The 9,759-nt window shown below is 33.8% G+C and overlaps 1 long non-coding RNA gene across 1 annotated transcript; it reads right to left on the bottom strand.

Moving 5' to 3' along the window:
* Window positions 1-2,187: 2,187 nt before the first annotated feature.
* Window positions 2,188-7,363, bottom strand: LOC131641729 (uncharacterized). The gene is made up of 2 exons (XR_009295605.1): window positions 6,783-7,363; window positions 2,188-2,505 (listed from the first exon to the last, which is right to left on the bottom strand). It is a non-coding gene; the product is annotated as an uncharacterized LOC131641729 (long non-coding RNA).
* Between the last annotated feature and the right edge of the window lie 2,396 nt (window positions 7,364-9,759).

Below are 9,759 nucleotides of genomic sequence, written 5' to 3'. Positions count from 1 at the left end.
TTTGCTTCTGTGGGTTTGATATGAATCACCGTAAAGCACAAATTGAATCATAGAGGTTTGATTTGAATCGTGAATATGCTTGATTTGAATCAAATTTTGGCAGCAAATCACATGATTCAAATCACATGACTCGAATTATAAAAGGTTTGATTTGAATCATTAAAGTATATTGTCTTGGTTCTTGGATCTTGATATAAACCATTCAGTATGTTGACTAGACTTATACCCTTTGTCTTTACTATAATATAATTGGTATTTTCTCTCATTTTCGCGTATTATCTCCATCACATATATAAATCATTTTTTCCAAATCCATATGTTGCACCCTGATTTTTACCCTAAGATTTCAGTTTATTCGATTATGCTTTATGTTTACTAACCCCTTAAATCAAAATTGCAAAAATATGTCTTGTTTCTTTTTAATTTTGTTAGACAGGGACTGAATTGAAAAGAGCGAGTTTGCGAGATGATGCGAAGCAATCGACATAAAAGTCGATATTTCAAGTCCATTCAAAATTGGAGGTTTAAAGTTCCTTCGTCTTCACTTTAATTTCATAGTTTTACTTCTAAATGTTAATTTTGATTCTTAGATTTCAATTCCTAATTCAATTTGAATCTTATTTAAGTTGAATTTTTAATTAAAATTTAAAATCAATATTAATCCTTTCTTCTTTTTTTTTCATTTCATTTTTAGTTTATTTTCTATTTTTTTTCTCTATTAACCATTTTATGTTGCTACTATTGCTATTACTATCTTCACCGGTTCAGAAGCCACCTTCTACTTGGCCAGAGTTTGGGTTACCTAAGAATTTCTCTCCAGTTTATGCAAATGCTTCTATGGTGGGTCAATCTTCCAAGCCAATGTTTCAGGCTCCAGTTTTATCTGAACCTTCTCCTGTGGTTCCTCAAGTTGCTCTAGTTTATTATAACTACCCTCTCTATGATTACCGTTCTGTTGGTCCCTGAAGTGTCATTCAAGGAGATTGTGCTGAAATAATTTCCTGAGTTTGAGAAGTGTCATTCAAGGATTTTTTTGAGGTTTTATTTTTTAGGCCATATGGCTAAGTTTAGAGATAGGTTTATTTTGATCTAGCATGTTATGAAATGGTGTATTTAGTTGACTTGTAATAATAAGTTTTTTTTTTATTTTAGATTGTCTACAAATTTGAAAGAGATTGTGGATCAGAGTATTTTACTATCTTGGAATTGTTTCTTTAATAGATCCTCTGTGAACTCTCGCAATTTCTCTAATTGGCTTCAGAGTCCTATCTTGCGTCTAAATCAATGGTAGATCAAGAGTTCTGGTCTGTCAGGTTTTTAGTGTTATGCGCGAGCTTGTTTTGGTGTAGGTAGGTCTCTAATTGGTTTCTGTTAGGTGGTGCTCTGTTGTGCTGATCTTTTTATGGCACTTACTTGTCTTTTTCGTAGCTGTTTTCGAGATTCTTTTGAAGTGTATTTTGCTTTTGCTTATCCTATAACAGTTTGTGTTTTTATCTGTTGTTTTGGTATTCCATGTGCCTGTTGTTTCTATTTATACTTTGTTAGATTTTTTTTCCCTTTTATTGATTTATTTTATCATTAAAAAGTGATGTTCGGAGTCCCTATAAACACTTTTTGAGACATGATTTTGATAGTATTATAATATGAGTAGTGCAATTTAGTACGAAAGAAATTAAAGAAGAAATGCAAGAATGTATACATGTCATTCTTTTAAGTATAATTTTTAATTTATTTTAAATTTAATTTCCTATTTAATTGGGATCATGGGGTGGTGGTGATAATGAATGGTTGAGATTATTCTTGCCTTTCTTGTTTTCACAGTTTCTTAACAATAAGCATTTTCCTTATAGGTAAACCTAAGGCTATACATTTCCTTTATCTTGTAGGTAGAGTCAAGCTTAAGTTAGCAACTTTGAAAGTTAAGTTGTTATCCATGGCAGGCAGAGTCCTTTTGGTTAACACTGTGATTCAGAGCATGATAGTGCAAAATGTAACACCCCCTTTTTATACCCCAAAATATTTAACAAATAATCAGAGAATAACATGCATATAATTCAAAAGGGCGTCACATTGATGCTTTTAGAAGAACTAAAAACCTTAAAAAAAACCGACAGCATTTATCTATACAGCACAATACTCCTGGTCATTTTTAATAACACTCAATATCAAATCACAATTTAACCTGGATATGCATTCACAGCGGAAATATATGATACTCATGTGATTTATAATGATTCATGTCCCATACCATGATCATACATCGACTAATAATCTCAATTCAACATAAACAAAATCAAAATGGTTTGGCTTGTAAGCCTCTCAAAAGATATGTAACCAATAAATAAGTTCACCAGTCATAGCATAATACATACGCAAATATAACATGAGTTCAATACACCTAGTCTACCCAGTGTTACATGACCAGAGCATCGACTCACTACCTAGTCTCCAATAACCAAGGAAGAACCTCCGGCTAAGTCACACGCGGCTACTAAACTCCAGAACCTGCATGTCGCCAAACGAAGGCAACATTAAAACAGAAGGGTGAGAATACGAACCATTATGAAGAAAGTATAACAGAATATAATGGTTAAATCTACACTTCAAGTAATTAGTCATACTATGTAAAACGGAATAGATAATAGTAATCAACACATATTTCACATGTTATCGAGTATACAACAAGCTTAAATAGTATAATATTTCAATTCTACTATTATATTCTCAATTAAGTACACAATCATAACTCTCACATATTCACACATCTAATCAAATATGTATTCAAACCCCACTCGTTTCAATTATCAAACTCATACACATATCACAACTACATCAACTTCACATAATCAATTATCGCATAATTTTAATGTGACTCAATGCAAGGTATGTGACGCAATGCATGTGGTACCGAATTGTGAACCCAAAGTTTCACCGCTTTCCGATTCAATATCTAGAATCCAAGCCACGCTTCCGATCCGGACAAGACCAAAGCCCACCAAACGTAAACATATAGTTTACCGCTTCCGATTCACTTTAGAATCTAAGCCTCGCTTATGTTTCAAAGCAAACCACCTTTGTTTCAAGGCATCCATGATATGAATGTATGTACAATGTTAATCAACCATATGCAATTAAGATCATCTCTACCATCTTAATATTTAGCATATCACAATAATCCACTCTATGAATTATCCACAAATTTGTACACCACAATCTCATCACATAAGCATCATTCACATATAATAGTCAACACACCATTTTAAACCACCGTTTCAATTAACACTAGCAATTAACACTATCACAAGCTAACTCACAACTTGTCAATTATAATGGATTTACTCATCTTCTTTTTAAACCAATAAGTCATTAGGATTTATGGTATCTAATTACTCATAAAAATCAACCTTAGAACAATAATAGAAATATATTCATGTGTCATTTCTATTAAGAGTCTATAGTTTTAATATAGCAATCAATTTTCACTAAACTATAATCATTTACCAATTAATCTATAAAATCTATCTATTATAATCATTTACCAATTAATCTCTAAAATCTATCTATTATATATATCTAGTAACCAAGCATAATATTTATCTTACATTTCCATTGACAAAAGTTAAACAAATAGTAGTTTGAGAAAAGAATGCAATAGGACATAAATATATATGTATATATGAATTAGAAGATAAAAAAATACAGCATCCAAGAAGTAGAAATGGAAGAGTATAGCATAGTGGCAGTGAGGTGTATCACTCGGCATCTTTCCACTCATTTGTTCCGTTTGTCGACATAGGCTAGCTCAATGCCAAGTGTCATTAGCCAATTGACACTCCTCAATGCACATTAAAGAATGGTGAATGACACCCATGAAGCACATATCAAAATTTATATGTTTATATATCTATCAGGTAATACCACATATAGTATTTATATTAATTTGGTTGAAAAGCATAAGCTAAGTTTATATATATGCCACAATAGTCATGTTATAGAAACAAGGCACACATAATGAAGCAACCAAACATGACACAGGAAATACATGTGTAATGGAATTAGAGGACACAGCAAGATATATGCAAATGAAACAACAAGGAAGCGATAAAAGCACAAGAGGTCACAAGGCTACCTACCGAACGACACCCTTCCTCCATTAACAATGTCGACCATCAACAATATACCTACATCTCACTTTTCATTTTGTTTTCATTTCTAATACGTACAACATATTCATATCATTCCCAATTTTAATCCCAGTTAACAGAACTCAGCAGTTCTAACACCCAAAAAAAAAACAATTGACATCTTTATACATTTCACCTAAGAGAAATTATAAACATGTTAATCTACCCATTATCCCCATATACTAACCCATAAAGATTTGGGATTCTCCCCCTTACCTCATCAATGAGCTTCAAACCCTAGCTTTTGCCCCTTGTTGCTCTTCCCTTTTCTTCTTCTCTTAGTCTCTTTTCTCCTCTTCTTTTGCAAATGAAAATTATGATACCTCTACTCTTCCAACCCTTACTATATTATTCATATTGGGCTTACCCAAATAATTCCACTTCCTAACTAATTAGGCCCAATCATAAAATAGAGTAGTCAAATAAATAATTATGCTCCAATAAATAATATTATTACCCTTAATATTATTTTCCGACTAATCCAATTAAATCCGACTTTATCTCAAATAAATAAAATCCAATAATAATATTATTTATAATATTATTTCTCTACATATTCCACTTTATTAATTCTTCGGTTAACCGAATAAATTCCAACTTCACTTAATAATCCGAACACGTTTCTCAATAACACCGACGATCCAATTAATTATCAAACTTCGTCCAAATTAAGTAAATAAATCCTTATTTAATTTAATTAGTCAAATAATAAAATTCGGGCTGTTACAACTCTCCCCCACTTAAAATATTTTCGTCCTCGAAAATTCAGTCGACACAACCATCTCAACACCAAAACCACGTCCACTCTCTCTCTCGATTCATACTGATACAAAACGTTCTACACTTACGACCACACAAAGCTTCAAAAGATGTCATTCCAATATCCGAAGAAAATACCATGCAAACACAGAATCCTTTCGATGCACAACTTAGCAAGTCTCTTCATCGAATAATCCATCTTCATCGGAATAAAACGAGCACATTTCGTCAAATATCCCCACTGACCCAACTCACTTCACAATTAATCGATGCCTCGCCAATCTCGAAACAAAATCCATAGAGATACTATCTCACTTCCACTCGAAAATAGATAACTGTTGCACCAAACGAAAGGGTTCCTGACAAATCCAACTCACATATACAATTCTGGTATATCCCTCTTCATACTTTACCACTACACATTTCCTCAAATCTAGATACATCATTAACACCATGATTAATACTCAAATCATTACGATGTTCCTCATCCAAAATTCTCCTTGTCCGAATTCTAACCATCAGGAATACAAACTCGATCACAACATCTCATGACACCATTCTCGATAATCCAAAAGTTACTACTTTTTCCTTGATTACTCAATATCATCTTGTCAACCAATTGAAAAAATCCAATTTCTAACCTTCTCAAATCTTGTCAAAATATTCCAAGTAGGCTTCAACATATCCACTTAACAAACGAAGACGCCGCTTCACAACCGAACTCAACCCTCTAAATCGTTCCAACGATTTCTAATTCTTGAATCCTCAACATAACTTATAAAATTATTTCCTACATAATGCATCGGCCACAACCTTCACTTTTCCAGGATGGTAATTCAAACCAAAGATTGAAATCCTTCGAAATTCTACTCGTCTTGTTTACCTCATATTCAACTCTTGTGATCACTCAACACATCAAACCTTGATCCACACAAACAATGCCTCTTACATTCTAAAATAAACACAAAGGCAAATAACTCCAATACATACATCGAATAATTCCCCTTATGAACTTTAAGTTACCTTGAAGCATAAGCTACCACTTATCGATATCTGCATCAACACATCTCAATTCGAAATCCCATATCCAAGAAAATTCACTTCTTCCAACCAAAACTCACATTCAGAAAGCTGTACATAACCTTCTTCTCTTTCAGCACCGATAACACAATCATTAAATGTTAAACATGATCATCGTCGCTCTTTGAATCAAATATCCTCAAGAAACATTACCTCATAGAACCTTCTTTCTTCTTACTCGACAAACAGGGTAACTCTACGACTATACACTCAGATAATGAACCTCTTCTCAAACAATTCCTCAAATCTACTCTCCAACTCCTCCTTAGTTGCTTTACACGCTACCAAGTTAGTAAGACAAGTCTATCTCGTTCAATACGATATCGTCTCCTATCAACAATAGATTAAGGGTGATCAAATCCTCAATTTGTCAATAGATAATCGACAATCATAATGAAACATAAACTACCGTTACTAAACTATAATAGTGTTCCTTCAGAACTTGCACTCGAAGTCACATACAACACCGAGATCCACAATCTCCCTTAAAGTTATAATTACTTGATTCAACTCCAAACAATTCATACCAAAATTCACCCACTTGGTCTAACGGAAAACAACCTAAATCAATTCTCAAAATCTCTACCAAAGATGCTTAACGGATAATTCAAACATGCCAAAAGAAGTAGAAACAAAGCCACAGCAGTTGTATCAATAACTACACTTCCATGCATAACAGATAAAACATGATCCAATCTTATAGCACAATCCAAAGAATAAAATAATGCGTTGCACCATTATCAATAATAAAGCACGTACCTCAGATTAACTTATCCTTAGTATTAGTCTCAGCACCAGACAACGCAGACACTTTTCCTTTCGCTTGCTCCTTCTTTGGCTTATCGCACATGGCACAATTGTGTCCTTGCTCACCACAACTATAGCAAATCCTACTCGAGCCAACTCCACAATCAACAGTTTTGTGACCCGTCTCGCCACACCTGTAGCACTTAATCAGAGTAGAAGCTCCTCCCCCACTTGGCTTATTGCCAAGACCAGATTGTTCCCTCATGTCATCATACGATTTCTCACGGAACTGTTCTCCTCCTCGTTTCAACTGTAGAAACCCCACTTCTTTCTTTCCACGCACATCTTCTGGAAAATAGTTTCCAAAAAATGCATCACGGAAAAGAGTCCAAGTAACTTCAATACCTTCTATTTCAAATCTCCGCACAATATTACTCCACCAAACGTCAGCTTCTTTTGTCAGCATGTGAGTACCAAACTGTACCTTCTGTACATTAGTACAACTCACGACTTGAAAGATCTTCTCAATTTCTCTCATCCATGCGTGCGCTTTCTCCGGTCCATACCCTCCTTCAAAGATCGGTGGGTTGCACCTTTGAAAGTCTCCAAAAGCACGGAACTCATCCTTTCCTCCATAACCGACATTCTCTTGCGGCTCTTGTCCCATCGCACCAGTCCACCTTATCATTGCCTCAACATTAATGTCAACATTCCTTCCCGCAACCATCGTCCTAAACAACCAAACAACCAGGCAAAACAGTATCGATCGTGTCAGATACACGAATCAAATACAACAGGATAAAAGACATTAATAACCTTGACCAACTGGTCGACCATGCTCTGATACCACTAATGTAACACCCCCTTTTTATACCCCAAAATATTTAACAAATAATCAGAGAATAACATGCATATAATTCAAAAGGGCGTCACATTGATGCTTTTAGAAGAACTAAAAACCTTAAAAAAAACCGACAGCATTTATCTATACAGCACAATACTCCTGGTCATTTTTAATAACACTCAATATCAAATCACAATTTAACCTGGATATGCATTCACAGCGGAAATATATGATACTCATGTGATTTATAATGATTCATGTCCCATACCATGATCATACATCGACTAATAATCTCAATTCAACATAAACAAAATCAAAATGGTTTGGCTTGTAAGCCTCTCAAAAGATATGTAACCAATAAATAAGTTCACCAGTCATAGCATAATACATACGCAAATATAACATGAGTTCAATACACCTAGTCTACCCAGTGTTACATGACCAGAGCATCGACTCACTACCTAGTCTCCAATAACCAAGGAAGAACCTCCGGCTAAGTCACACGCGGCTACTAAACTCCAGAACCTGCATGTCGCCAAACGAAGGCAACATTAAAACAGAAGGGTGAGAATACGAACCATTATGAAGAAAGTATAACAGAATATAATGGTTAAATCTACACTTCAAGTAATTAGTCATACTATGTAAAACGGAATAGATAATAGTAATCAACACATATTTCACATGTTATCGAGTATACAACAAGCTTAAATAGTATAATATTTCAATTCTACTATTATATTCTCAATTAAGTACACAATCATAACTCTCACATATTCACACATCTAATCAAATATGTATTCAAACCCCACTCGTTTCAATTATCAAACTCATACACATATCACAACTACATCAACTTCACATAATCAATTATCGCATAATTTTAATGTGACTCAATGCAAGGTATGTGACGCAATGCATGTGGTACCGAATTGTGAACCCAAAGTTTCACCGCTTTCCGATTCAATATCTAGAATCCAAGCCACGCTTCCGATCCGGACAAGACCAAAGCCCACCAAACGTAAACATATAGTTTACCGCTTCCGATTCACTTTAGAATCTAAGCCTCGCTTATGTTTCAAAGCAAACCACCTTTGTTTCAAGGCATCCATGATATGAATGTATGTACAATGTTAATCAACCATATGCAATTAAGATCATCTCTACCATCTTAATATTTAGCATATCACAATAATCCACTCTATGAATTATCCACAAATTTGTACACCACAATCTCATCACATAAGCATCATTCACATATAATAGTCAACACACCATTTTAAACCACCGTTTCAATTAACACTAGCAATTAACACTATCACAAGCTAACTCACAACTTGTCAATTATAATGGATTTACTCATCTTCTTTTTAAACCAATAAGTCATTAGGATTTATGGTATCTAATTACTCATAAAAATCAACCTTAGAACAATAATAGAAATATATTCATGTGTCATTTCTATTAAGAGTCTATAGTTTTAATATAGCAATCAATTTTCACTAAACTATAATCATTTACCAATTAATCTATAAAATCTATCTATTATAATCATTTACCAATTAATCTCTAAAATCTATCTATTATATATATCTAGTAACCAAGCATAATATTTATCTTACATTTCCATTGACAAAAGTTAAACAAATAGTAGTTTGAGAAAAGAATGCAATAGGACATAAATATATATGTATATATGAATTAGAAGATAAAAAAATACAGCATCCAAGAAGTAGAAATGGAAGAGTATAGCATAGTGGCAGTGAGGTGTATCACTCGGCATCTTTCCACTCATTTGTTCCGTTTGTCGACATAGGCTAGCTCAATGCCAAGTGTCATTAGCCAATTGACACTCCTCAATGCACATTAAAGAATGGTGAATGACACCCATGAAGCACATATCAAAATTTATATGTTTATATATCTATCAGGTAATACCACATATAGTATTTATATTAATTTGGTTGAAAAGCATAAGCTAAGTTTATATATATGCCACAATAGTCATGTTATAGAAACAAGGCACACATAATGAAGCAACCAAACATGACACAGGAAATACATGTGTAATGGAATTAGAGGACACAGCAAGATATATGCAAATGAAACAACAAGGAAGCGATAAAAGCACAAGAGGTCACAAGG

This window comes from Vicia villosa, unplaced genomic scaffold, assembly GCF_029867415.1.
Source record: "Vicia villosa cultivar HV-30 ecotype Madison, WI unplaced genomic scaffold, Vvil1.0 ctg.003999F_1_1, whole genome shotgun sequence".
In the NCBI taxonomy this organism is placed as follows: Eukaryota; Viridiplantae; Streptophyta; class Magnoliopsida; order Fabales; family Fabaceae; genus Vicia; species Vicia villosa.
The sequence above is the reverse complement of the archived record's forward strand: the minus strand, read 5'-3'. Positions and strand labels throughout refer to the sequence as shown.